General features: G+C 41.1%; 4 non-coding genes across 4 annotated transcripts; all 4 read left to right on the top strand.

Annotated features, from left to right (window-relative positions):
* Positions 1–687: 687 nt before the first annotated feature.
* Positions 688–800, top strand: trnal-caa (transfer RNA leucine (anticodon CAA)). Its single transcript has 2 exons — positions 688–725; positions 755–800. It is a non-coding gene; the product is annotated as a tRNA-Leu (tRNA).
* Positions 801–3,198: 2,398 nt separating this feature from the next.
* On the top strand, positions 3,199–3,311 carry trnal-caa (transfer RNA leucine (anticodon CAA)). Its single transcript has 2 exons — positions 3,199–3,236; positions 3,266–3,311. It is a non-coding gene; the product is annotated as a tRNA-Leu (tRNA).
* Positions 3,312–5,998: 2,687 nt separating this feature from the next.
* On the top strand, positions 5,999–6,111 carry trnal-caa (transfer RNA leucine (anticodon CAA)). Its single transcript has 2 exons — positions 5,999–6,036; positions 6,066–6,111. It is a non-coding gene; the product is annotated as a tRNA-Leu (tRNA).
* Positions 6,112–10,437: 4,326 nt separating this feature from the next.
* Positions 10,438–10,511, top strand: trnat-agu (transfer RNA threonine (anticodon AGU)). Its single transcript has one exon. It is a non-coding gene; the product is annotated as a tRNA-Thr (tRNA).
* Positions 10,512–12,993: the final 2,482 nt, after the last annotated feature.

The raw sequence follows: 12,993 nt of genomic DNA, 5'->3' as shown, positions 1-12,993 counted from the left end.
AATTTATAAAGCCCAGCCAGTGGATACTCTAGCAGAACGTGGAAGAACGTTCACCATTGTAACCAAGGCAACCACAGGAACAACATCAAGAAGCACAATCAATTCCCCATTTAAATCTTTCGTGTAAGGTATGCCATGTGAAAGCATGAAGTAAATCCCCTGATCTCTTTTGAACATGGACAAGGTATTTCTGATGGAGCGCAATGAGCAAAGATTTAATAAGCTACTCCTGCCGATGATTCAGCTTAAAGAAGTAAAAGCTTCACAAACAAAAGCAGCTCGCTACCACAGCCAATATTAAATGTACTTGGTGGCACATTACCATTTGCACTGGCTCAAAAGTGGTCTCGGCAGACGTTGTTCCCTACGTAAAGCTGAAAGCGCCAAAGAGCATTTCCATTGAGAAAAAAAAATCTTTCTTGATGTTAAACATAGAGAGCCTGCCTTTTAGAAGTTCTCCCTCTAAACACCTTGTGCAGCCTCCCGACAGACTAACAAAAAGCGCCTTTTCACCAACTCAATTAATAATACGCCCCTCAAAACTCACAACCGAATAACAATCCATCCGTATATTTGATTTCCAAGATCCATTCAAGGCAACTTGGGTCTTCGCAAGCAAATAATTTCAGGGAAGAAACTCAGTTTAGTCAACTACTGGTGCATTCAGCACACCACTTGCTTTTGCTTGTCAGGGTGGCCGAGTGGTCTAAGGCGCCAGACTCAAAGACATGTGTCTTTCCAGCTGGCTTGGGTGTTCTGGTCTCCAAATGGAGGCGTGGGTTCAAATCCCACTCCTGACAGCTTCTGCTTTTACCTCTCTTGAATTGTTCCAGTGCTAGCTGACAGTGAATGACTGAAATATAAAAGCAGCAGAAGAAAGCAAGCAACTCAGTGCAATTTGTGAGTATTCTGCACTGTTAAAATGCACAGGTTTTCATACTTTTTGGAATTCGTAGCTCAAGAAGTGACTCCTGTTTCATTTTCTATTCACCAACTCGATTTGCATTCCGTTCCTCACACCTCACAGCAGAATAAAAAAAAGGCTTCATGTGCCACAGCATTCCCCTGTAGATTCGGTTTGCACTATGAATTAGGCGACCCTGAATGAAATATTTTAGTGTTGGCTCAAATGTGAGGAATTTCATGAACCCTCAAAAAGGAACGCTTGCAGAAAATGCCAGCAATTCAAAGCGTGTAGGCAGCATGAACAGACCAATTCTGCAATTTCTTTTATCGCGGGCGGTGCTTTCCGAGTCGATGGCTCTGCATTAGAAATGAGAAGTCCTGAACTCTAAACACGTTCTTGCCATAACTGCTACTCCTGCTGCTACTCCTTCGTCCTCGAAAAAAGAAAAGACAGGCATGTTTTGAGTCTCAAAATGATCTTCTGGATCCACAAGAAACATGTACATTTGATTGATTCCGCAGTATTTTGGATGTACTGTACTTATAACTTCCATCGAAGAGAGATTTCATCAGTTGCATGAAATTGAAACTTTCGACTTTTTGTCTGGTATTGAAAATATGTTTAAAAAAAACCATAAACAATTTTCTAACAAACAACTCATGAATTATTGCCAGGATCTATATTTAGCGTTCGGTAGTGATAACACTGCTGATATTGATTGAGTAGAAATCTATGATGTATTGACAGCTTTATCTGAAGCGAGAAGTCCTAGAACGCCATCTATGAAGTTTAAGGATTCATACCAAGAAATGCCTTTTGTTTCCCACCCCAACTGCTGCTTTTGCTTTACACATTCTGTGAACATTACCAGTTTTGGTAGCTTCTGGGCACGATTTTCCTAAACTGAAACTTATTACAAAATTCTTTAAGATGAACCATGTCCAAAAATTGTAAATCAGGACTAATTTTAATATCAAATGAAATCACTACAGAGGAAAAGGCTTAACTGAAATATGAATAAGACTATGCAAGCCTGAAAAATAGAACAATTCAATTTATAGAACTTATTTTTTTATTTTTTGAGAGATGGGCTCACACACCGGAAGACACTAACGTTTCTCTTCGTTAGAGTATGTGAATAACAGTTTAACCCCATTTGTTTGTAATTGTGATTCTGTTAAAATTTAAAAAAGCATCTATCAATAGTAAGAAATTATCAAGAAAGTAAGAAATTGTGTTATTTCATAAACTGTAAGACATGAAGACATTTACAGGTTATATCCTTTGCTTTGTCTTTTAACGCAAGCGGTCAGGACCCAAGCCCATGGTCGGACGGTTGTGTTTCTCTTGTAATCATCAAATGTCATTGTTTTGTCCTTCAGTTCTTTCTCGAGTTGTACCATGGATATTTTATACCATCAATACTTTTCATGCTCTTTTGCATTTTCCTTCACATACGGAAAAAAAAGGCGTTCTTGTCACTGTGCTACACAGTACAGGACACGCAGTGAGTAATTCGCGCAGCTTTCAGAGGAATCCAGAGGGAGGACTCTTAATGCAAGGAGCTGGTTTTTTTTTCGCATTAATCATTATTAACCAGAAACAGCTGCACAACTGGTTGCATTTGTGATTGTAGCAGAACGTGGAAGAACGTTCACCATTGTAACCAAGGCAACCACAGGAACAACATCAAGAAGCACAATCAATTCCCCATTTAAATCTTTCGTGTAAGGTATGCCATGTGAAAGCATGAAGTAAATCCCCTGATCTCTTTTGAACATGGACAAGGTATTTCTGATGGAGCGCAATGAGCAAAGATTTAATAAGCTACTCCTGCCGATGATTCAGCTTAAAGAAGTAAAAGCTTCACAAACAAAAGCAGCTCGCTACCACAGCCAATATTAAATGTACTTGGTGGCACATTACCATTTGCACTGGCTCAAAAGTGGTCTCGGCAGACGTTGTTCCCTACGTAAAGCTGAAAGCGCCAAAGAGCATTTCCATTGAGAAAAAAAAATCTTTCTTGATGTTAAACATAGAGAGCCGGCCTTTTAGAAGTTCTCCCTCTAAACACCTTGTGCAGCCTCCCGACAGACTAACAAAAGGCGCCTTTTCACCAACTCAATTTATAATACGCCCCTCAAAACTCTCAACTGAATAACAATCCATCCGTATATTTAATTTCCAAGATCCATTCAATGCAACTTGGGTCTTCGCAAGCAAATAATTTCAGGGAAGAAACTCAGTTTAGTCAACTACTGGTGCATTCAGCACACCACCTGCTCTCGCTTGTCAGGGTGGCCGAGTGGTCTAAGGCGCCAGACTCAAGGACATGTGTCTTTCCAGCTGGCTTGGGTGTTCTGGTCTCCAAATGGAGGCGTGGGTTCAAATCCCACTCCTGACAGCGTCTGTTGTTACCTCTCTTGAATTGTTCCAGTGCTAGCTGACAGTGAATGACTAAAATATAAAAGCAGCAGAAGAAAGCAAGCAACTCAGTGCAATTTGTGAGTATTCTGCACTGTTAAAATCCATAGGTTTTCATACTTTTTGGAATTCGTAGCTCAAGAAGTGACTCCTGTTTCATTTTCTATTCACCAACTCGATTTGCATTCCGTTCCTCACACCTCACAGCAGAATAACAAACGGCTTCATGTGCCACAGCATTCCCCTGTAGATTCGGTTTGCACTATGAATTAGGCGACCCTGAATGCCAGCAATTCAAAGCGTGTAGGCAGCATGAACAGACCAATTCTGCAATTTCTTTTATCACTGGCTGTGCTTTTCGATGGCTCTGCATTAGAAATGAGAAGTGCTGAACTCTAAACACGTTCTTGCCATAACTTCTACTACTGCTGCTACTTCTTCGTCCTCGAAAAAAGAAAAGACAGGCATGTTTTGAGTCTCAAAATGATCTTCTGGATCCACAAGAAACATGTAAATCTGATTGATTCCGCAGTATTTTTGGATGTACTGTACTTATAACTTCCATCGAAGAGAGATTTCATCAGTTGCATGAAATTGAAACTTTCGACTTTTTGTCTGGTATTGAAAATATGTTTAAAAAAAACCATAAACAATTTTCTAACAAACAACTCATGAATTATTGCCAGGATCTATATTTAGCGTTCGGTAGTGATAACACTGCTGATATTGATTGAGTAGAAATCTATGATGTATTGACAGCTTTATCTGAAGCGAGAAGTCCTAGAACGCCATCTATGAAGTTTAAGGATTCATACCAAGAAATGCCTTTTGTTTCCCACCCCAACTGCTGCTTTTGCTTTACACATTATGTGAACATTACCAGTTTTGGTAGCTTCTGGGCACGATTTTCCTAAACTGAAACTTATTACAAAATTCTTTAAGATGAACCATGTCCAAAAATTGTAAATCAGGGCTAATTTTAATATCAAATGAAATCACTACAGAGGAAAAGGCTTAACTGAAATATGAATAAGACTATGCAAGCCTGAAAAATAGAACAATTCAATTTATAGAACTTATTTTTTTTATTTTTTGAGAGATGGGCTCACACACCGGAAGACACTAACGTTTCTCTTCGTTAGAGTATGTGAATAACAGTTTAACCCCATTTGTTTGTAATTGTGATTCTGTTAAAATTTAAAAAAGCATCTATCAATAGTAAGAAATTATCAAGAAAGTAAGAAATTGTGTTATTTCATAAATTGTAAGACATGAAGACATTTACAGGTTATATCCTTTGCTTTGTCTTTTAACGCAAGCGGTCAGGATCCAAGCCCATGTTCGGACGGTTGTGTTTCTCTTGTAATCATCAAATGTCATCATTTTGTCCTTCAGTTCTTTCTCGAGTTGTACCATGGATATTTTATACCATCAATACTTTTCATGCTCTTTTGCATTTTCCTTCACATACGGAAAAAAACTCAAGGCGTTCTTGTCACTGTGCTACACAGTACAGGACACGCAGTGAGTAATTCGCGCAGCTTTCAGAGGAATCCAGAGGGAGGACTTTTAATGCAAGGAGCTGGTTTTTTTTTCGCATTAATCATTATTAACCAGAAACAGCTGCACAACTGGTTGCATTTGTGATTATGTCACTTCTCTGCTTCAGCAAGGTCAATAAAAGACTCTTTAAGTAGTAGAGAAAAACTGAATTAAAATCATATTAGCAATTCTGAGTGATATCTGCATACAGGCAATCCAATAAGAATGTTGAAATCTTTGAATGTCATCTTTCTATATATTGCGCTGCTTTTTACTTGGAGTAAAACTATTGGATTGAAGGGTTAAAATGTATTGTTGTTATTTGGAGAAATCAATGAACTCGTGATTTTATATGTTTTAAAAGACGGTCATGCGCACAGAAAAAAGACAGTGCTGATTATTTTTCTGGAGACGGAGCACTGATGACCTATCCGAGCCAATTGATAAAGCCCACCCAGTGGATACTCTAGCAGAACGTGGAAGAACGTTCACCATTGTAACCAAGGCAACCACAGGAACAACATCAAGAAGCACAATCAATTCCCCATTTAAATCTTTCGTGTAAGGTATGCCATGTGAAAGCATGAAGTAAATCCCCTGATCTCTTTTGAACATGGACAAGGTATTTCTGATGGAGCGCAATGAGCAAAGATTTAATAAGCTACTCCTGCCTATGATTCAGCTTAAAGAAGTAAAAGCTTCACAAACAAAAGCAGCTCGCTACCACAGCCAATATTAAATGTACTTGAAGGCACATTACCATTTGCACTGGCTCAAAAGTGGTCTCGGCAGACGTTGTTCCCTACGTAAAGCTGAAAGCGCCAAAGAGCATTTCCATTGAGAAAAAAAAATCTTTCTTGATGTTAAACATAGAGAGCCTGCCTTTTAGAAGTTCTCCCTATAAACACCTTGTGCAGCTTCCCGACAGACTAACAAAAAGCGCCTTTTCACCAACTCAATTTATAATACACCCCTCAAAACTCAGAACCGAATAACAATACATCTGTATATTTGATTTCCAAGATCCATTCAAGGCAACTTGGGTCTTCGCAAGCAAATAATTTCAGGGAAGAAACTCAGTTTAGTCAACTACTGGTGCATTCAGCACACCACTTGCTTTCGCTTGTCAGGGTGGCCGAGTGGTCTAAGGCGCCAGACACAAGGACATGTGTCTTTCCAGCTGGCTTGGGTGTTCTGGTCTCCAAATGGAGGCGTGGGTTCAAATCCCACTCCTGACAGCTTCCGTTTTTACCTCTCTTGAATTGTTCCAGTGCTAGCTGACAGTGAATGACTGAAATATAAAAGCAGCAGAAGAAAGCAAGCAACTCAGTGCAATTTGTAAGTATTCTGCACTGTTAAAATGCACAGGTTTTCATACTTTTTGGATTTCGTAGCTCAAGAAGTGACTCCTGTTTCATTTTCTATTCACCAACTCGATTTGCATTCCGCCCCTCACACCTCACAACAGAATAACAAACGGCTTCATGTGCCACAGCATTCCCCTGTAGATTCGGTTTGCACTATGAATTAGGCGACCCCGAATGAAATATTTTAGTGTTGGCTCAAATGTGAGGAATTTCATGAACCCTCAAAAAGGAATGCTTGCAGAAAATGCCAGCAATTCAAAGCGTGTAGGCAGCATTAACAGACCAATTCTGCAATTTCTTTTATCGCGGGCGGTACTTTCCGAGTCGATGGCTCGCATTAGAAATGAGAAGTGCTGAACTCTAAACACGTTCTTGCCATTACTGCTACTCCTGCTGCTACTCCTTCGTCCTCGAAAAAAGAAAAGACAGGCATGTTTTGAGTCTCAAAATGATCTTCTGGATCCACAAGAAACATGTACATTTGATTGGTTCCGCAGTATTTTGGATGTACTGTACTTATAACTTCCATCGAAGAGAGATTTCATCAGTTGCATGAAATTGAAACTTTCGACTTTTTGTCTGGTATTGAAAATATGTTTAAAAAAAAACATAAACAATTTTCTAACAAACAACTCATGAATTATATCCCGGATCTATATTTAGCGTTCGGTAGTGATAACACTGCTGATATTGATTGAGTAGAAATCTATGATGTATTGACAGCTTTATCTGAAGCGAGAAGTCCTAGAACGCCATCTATGAAGTTTTAGGATTCATACCAAGAAATGCCTTTTGTTTCCCACCCCAACTGCTGCTTTTGCATTACACATTATGTGAACATTACCCGTTTTGGTAGCTTCTGGGCACGATTTTCCCAAACTGAAACTTATTACAAAATTCTTTAAGATGAACCATGTCCAAAAATTGTAAATCAGGACTAATTTTAATATCAAATGAAATTACTACAGAGGAAAAGGCTATTTTTTGAGAGATGGGCTCACACACCGGAAGACACTAACGTTTCTCTTCGTTAGAGTATGTGAATAACAGTTTAACCCCATTTGTTTGTAATTGTGATTCTGTTAAAATTCAATAAATCGTCTATCAACAGTAAGAAATTATAAAGAAAGTAAAAAATTGTTTTATTACATAAACTATAAGACAATGAAGAGAGTTTACTTTGCTTTTGTTCTTTTGACTTAAGCGTTCAGGATCTGAACCCATCTGCGGACGGTTGTGTTTCTTGAATCTCTTGTAATCATCAACAGTCGCTGTTTTGTGCTTCACTTTTTTCTCGAGTTGTACCATGGATATTTTATATGATCAATACTTTACATGCTCTTTTGCATTTTCCTTCACATACAGAAAAAGTTCAAGTTGTTCATATCACTGTGCTGCACATTTACGCTGGACCACCTGTAACAGTACAGGACACGCAGTGAGGAATTCGTGCAGCTTTCAGCTTTCATATGTGTTCTTGATTGATTCAGACTCGTTCTCAGTGGTTCTTGCTCACCAAATAACTAAAAAGCTGAGGAAGAACGCTACGAAAAATACTAATCAAAATACAAAATAATAATCAGTATTAACCAGAAACAGCAGAAAAACTGGTCACAATTGTGATTATGTCGCTTCTCTGCTTCAGCAAGGTCAATAAAGGACTCTCTGAAAGTAGTAAAGCACTAAAGCACTGCAAAACTGAATTCAAAATCATATTAGGAATTCTGAGTGGTGCCTGCTTACATGTAATCCAATACGGATGTTGTCTTTAAATAAGAATTCTCTATGTTTTCCTGCCTTTTCCCTGGAGTGAAACTATTGGATTGAAGGAATTCTTATGACAGGTTTACAAGGTGCCGTTGATATTTGGATAAGTCTATGAACTCGTGATTTTTATATACTTTAAATAACGGCCATACACACAGAATAAAATGACAGTACTGATGATTTTTCCTGAGATGAAGCACAGCTTATCTTTCCAAGACTGCTTATAAAGGCAAGCCAGTGGATACTTCAGCAGAACATGGAAAAACGTTCAGCTTTGTAACCAACAAATTCCCCATTTAGATCTGACATGTGAGGTATGCTTTGTGATTGCTTGAAGTGAAACCCACAATCTCTTTTGAACTTAGACAAGTTATTTCTGATGGAGCGCTATGCGGAAAGACATAATCAGCTCTACCCCTGAGGATGACTCGACTTGAAAATGCAGAACATTAACATTTCACAGAAAAAAGGAGCACAACCGACATTAAAATTGAGGGCGCACTGTGATTTGCACTGACTCAAAAGTGATCTTGGTAGACAAACTTCCCTGCTGAAGGTGGAAACGATAATTTGTGTTGAGAAGAAGAAACACTTTTTTCTCCCTGCTTTGATGTTAAGCTGATAAAGTAGCTTTTAACACATTGCTCCATTTGGTGGTTGTAACACAAAAACTCCTAGCAGCAGTGGGATTCAAGTCCACACCCCAAAAGAGACTGGAGCCTTAATCCAGCACCTTAGACCACTCGGCCACGCTACCCGCTGGGCACTTTTGTCTCATTACTTGCCCGGAGGAAGCCGGGTGGGTTTTGCTCTTGTCGCCCGAATTAGTGGCGTTATGACCGTGGAACCGACTGCACCTGCTTTTTCTGAGATGCTTCCCCTCTCATGGCGAGATCTCGACTTCTTTAACACCTCTGGATAAAGATCTTCTGTGGAGCAGGTTTCAGACCTCTGCGTACAGCACCCTTGATGTCATTTTATTTTTACAGCAGCCGCATCCGGAAAGTTGTGTCTTTTACGTTTTATTTGAACAACAAAACTACATACAATACAAACAAGAGCACATATAACGTATCGAGAAAATCGTCAGGGGCACATGCTATAATACAATGACACTTTATGAAAAATGATTACACAAAGTAAATAAAGATAAGGTCCGCACAGCTTGTTCTTACATTTCGAAAGAGTCCGTAAATACCCCTTTACGTCTATTTTGAACTGTTCAAATGTAGGACTCTTCCCAGACCATTTCACTTTATACCACATTCCTAAACGAGGATGCTTCTCCTGTTTTAGAACTATTTTGGGCGGTATGGCTTATACAGCACACCCACAGTATTCTAATGGTGGACTGCAGATCTGTGCTATAGTTCAGTCGAATTCAAAGGATCCAGCAATCGTACCGGATTTGTCTGGGATTCTGAAATGTCTCTTGCAAAAGTATTTGGGTTTGCTTGAACCTTTGATAAAAAAAGTGATCTGATCTGAGACTACCCAGCTTACAATCTCTGAGGTAGTTGTCACTAAACTCGGACGTGATGTGGCACACATGTGCCGTGTGCCTTTACTTTTGTAAAAAACTGGTATCGGGAAAAGTTTCTTAATATTTCTTTTGATTAGCATGCAAGAAAATGTGATCATTACCTATGGAATTTCCCGCCAGCGTGGAGCTTGAATTCACAACCTTGAGACTCAGTGCTCAACAGTCACAGAAGAGGTCAGCCTGGTCTTCAGTTTGCCAACGATAAGCTCCGGCAGTGCTCCTCTGTAAAGCAGATTGTTCGGATCGGTTATGTGGGACGGCACTTCGATACTAAGATCGTTTGCAGCACACGCATGGTTTCCCCCTTCACGCAAAAAACATAGACGAAGGAAACTCTCTTGTCTTGGGCTGCTGACTCCCGGATTTAAAGCGCTCTGGGTGCCAGCTATGTCTCTAACAAGCACACTATAAAGACAGGAATTACACTTTGCTCACGTCACGCATGGAATGGCGAGGCTACTTGTTCCAATATTATCTAGTCTCACCTCATATGGTGCCGATTCCTGGTTTTCATTTAAGAAAGAGCACTGCAAACACCGTAAACAGTGCAAAACGTGTGATGAAAGAAGTCTTTTCCCCCCTTTGTCTAAAGCGGAACACAGCGGAGTCATGCCGAGGGTTGTGAGATCAAGATTTCAGTGGAGCACTGTCGTCTACGTCTTTAGCTACATGAGTTGGACATCCTCTTGTACAGGGAAAGCAGATTGAGATCCTCTGACATGAAAAGTGACAGATAAAAGCCATTTCTCATCCTTTCTCTTAGTGGTGGAACTATCGCATGTAAATGAGGCAACTTGCAAGGCGAGCAGGCTCGGTGCACACCGAACGCAGATGTCTCAGAGCAGTTGAGACGTGTCCAAGTGGCTGTCAAAGGACAGCACTTTTCCGGCGCCGTGGCTTAGTTGGTTAAAGCGCCTGTCTAGTAAACAGGAGATCCTGGGTCCGATTCCCAGCGGTGCCTGTCTTACTATACAGAATTTATCCTTATGTGCAAATCCCATGCCTTTTAATTCAGGTGAATGCAAGTGTCCGTTTCCTTTCTGGAACAACTTGTTTTGAAAGAAATCTATACAGCTTGCGAAAGATGAAACACAAATCTTGCTTATCAGTGAAGAAGAGGTACTCCCAGCAGGCCAGCTAATACCAGCAAAGTTTTTTTTTACCCTAACCCAGAGAATGGAGAAAAGCGAGGCGCCTGTGGCTCTGCAGTGTAATCAGTTCGCGAGTTCGGCGGTTAGCTGAAAGAGTGGTAAATGGAGCTCGCCCCAGCCCGTCCTTATTCTTTTAAAGAGGATAAAAAATTAACTTCGCCGCCATTACTACCAGCTTTAAAAGACTGCCATGGGCACGGAAAAAAACACACTACAGATGACTTTTCTGGAACCGAAGCAGAGATTCCTTTACGAACCAACTGATAAAGCTCAGCCAGTGAATACTGTTAACAGAATGTGAAAGCACGATCAACTTTGTAACTGCAACCACAGGAAAAACAGCAAGAAGCAGGCTCCATTCCCCATTTAAATCTGTCGTGCTAGGCATGCTTTTTGCACGCATGAAGTAAATCCCACGATTGCTTTTGAACTTGGACAAAGTACTTCCAAAGGAGCGCTATGCGCAAAGATTTAACAAGCTCAACCCCCGCCGACGATTTGGTGTGAAGAAGCAGAACATTCAAGTTTCACAGACAGAAGCAGCACGCCAGCACAGCCAAAATTAAAACGCAGGGCACACTACGATTTGCATTGACACAAAAGTGATCTGGGCAGACGTCGTTCCCTGCATAACGCAAAAAGTGGCAAAGCGCTTTTGGGTTGAGAGGACGCAAGAAGGTTTTTGTTTTGTGCCTTGATGTCAAGCTGAGAAAGTATCTTTAAACACTTTGCTTAGTTTCTCGAGAGACTGCCAAAAAGCAGTTCCCTTCGTCTGAAGCCAGCTGAAAGGGGGTCTCGACAGAAGCACCTGGCAGCAGTAGGATTCAAACCCACACCCCCAAAGAGACCGGAGCCTTAACCCAGCGCCTTAGACCACTCGGCCACGCTACCTGCTGTGCACTGTCTCTTTGTCTCATTACTTGCCCGGAGGAAGCCGGGTGGGTTTTGCTCTTGTCGCCCAACTTAGTGGCGTTATGACCGTGGAACCGACTGCACCTGCTTTTTCTGAGATGCTTCCCCTCTCATGGCGAGATCTCGACTTCTTTAACACCTCTGGATAACCGGGGTAAAGTTAGCTTGAAGTTCGAAAACGATTTTGCCACGCCTGTAGCGTTTTCACGAAACCTCTTAGAATCGCGAGAATACTTGCTTTGTGCATAAAATACATTGTGAATGCTTTCTCAGCCTTTACTTTTTCGTTTATATTACATTTTTTGGACCAAGCACGAATATACTTTTGTCCATATCTTCGCAACGGAAGCACAGAACGCTTTCAAACCAAATGCATTTTAAAGACCACGACGTGGATATTTCCACAGCCTCTACATCAAAGTATCAGTGGGCTAATTATCTTTTTTTTAAACCTCCGAGAAATACTGTTCAATACGGCTTCATGCGAAAAACCCGTATATGACCATAGGAAGCATAACAGCGCAGTCTCCAATTACCCAGACTGTAAGCACGGGAATAAAGCTTTGTCTGAATTCTGAAACCCTTCCTTTACGTCCTGTTTTCATTCAGGTAAGAGTCAACTATATGCAAAATAGTACTGACAGCAGGAAGATTAAAATATTCTTTACTCAGCAGCTTATTAAAAACAGCTTCCATGATGTTCAAACCGATTTTTTACACAGAACACTGACACAGCTTTGCGTTCTGAATCTCTTTTTCTCGTGTGTTTATTTAATGTGGCACAATGTACTGGGATAGGGGTATTCTGTTCACAAACCAATAGCATTTAAACAACAGCACCCACAATGCTGCAAGTAAGTGTTTTACACACTAAGCAGAGAGCGATGTCTTCCTCGTTAGTATAGTGGCAAGTATCCCCACCTGTCACGCGGGAGACCAGGGTACATCAGGACATGCATTGAAGTGAAAGCAAGATGCGCTGCGACATCCACTGTGCAGATCCCACCACACTAAGAGGTGAGTGGGTCTGTTCGATCACAGCGCTAGGCGAATCCCCAAACATTGTGTGTGGCAACAAACGAAACGGGCCTGTTTTCGCCCGGTTTCAATCCGGGGAAATCGGGCCCAGTAGTGGCGGGATCTGTACAGTGCATGTCGCAATGCTTCAATGTGCTTCCTGATGTCCTACCCCGAGAACAGAAAAGACAGCATCCACAGCAACAACAGCTCAGGTCTCTGCACAGGAGCTAAGCTGCCCCCATCTCCTCTGCTCTGCTCTGCGGCTCCTGTGGAGTGGAGTCCTGCCTGGAGCCGTGTTTGCAGGCGGCGGCTCCCCGCACTCTGTGCGTCGTGTCCAAGAGCTCCTGGGAGGAAGAGAGA

Source organism: Lepisosteus platostomus, unplaced genomic scaffold (assembly GCF_059453375.1).
Source record: "Lepisosteus platostomus isolate fLepPlt1 unplaced genomic scaffold, fLepPlt1.hap1 Scaffold_99_H1, whole genome shotgun sequence".
NCBI lineage: Eukaryota > Metazoa > Chordata > Actinopteri > Semionotiformes > Lepisosteidae > Lepisosteus > Lepisosteus platostomus.
Note: the sequence above shows the minus strand (reverse complement) of the source record. Positions and strands in the feature narration are given on the sequence as shown.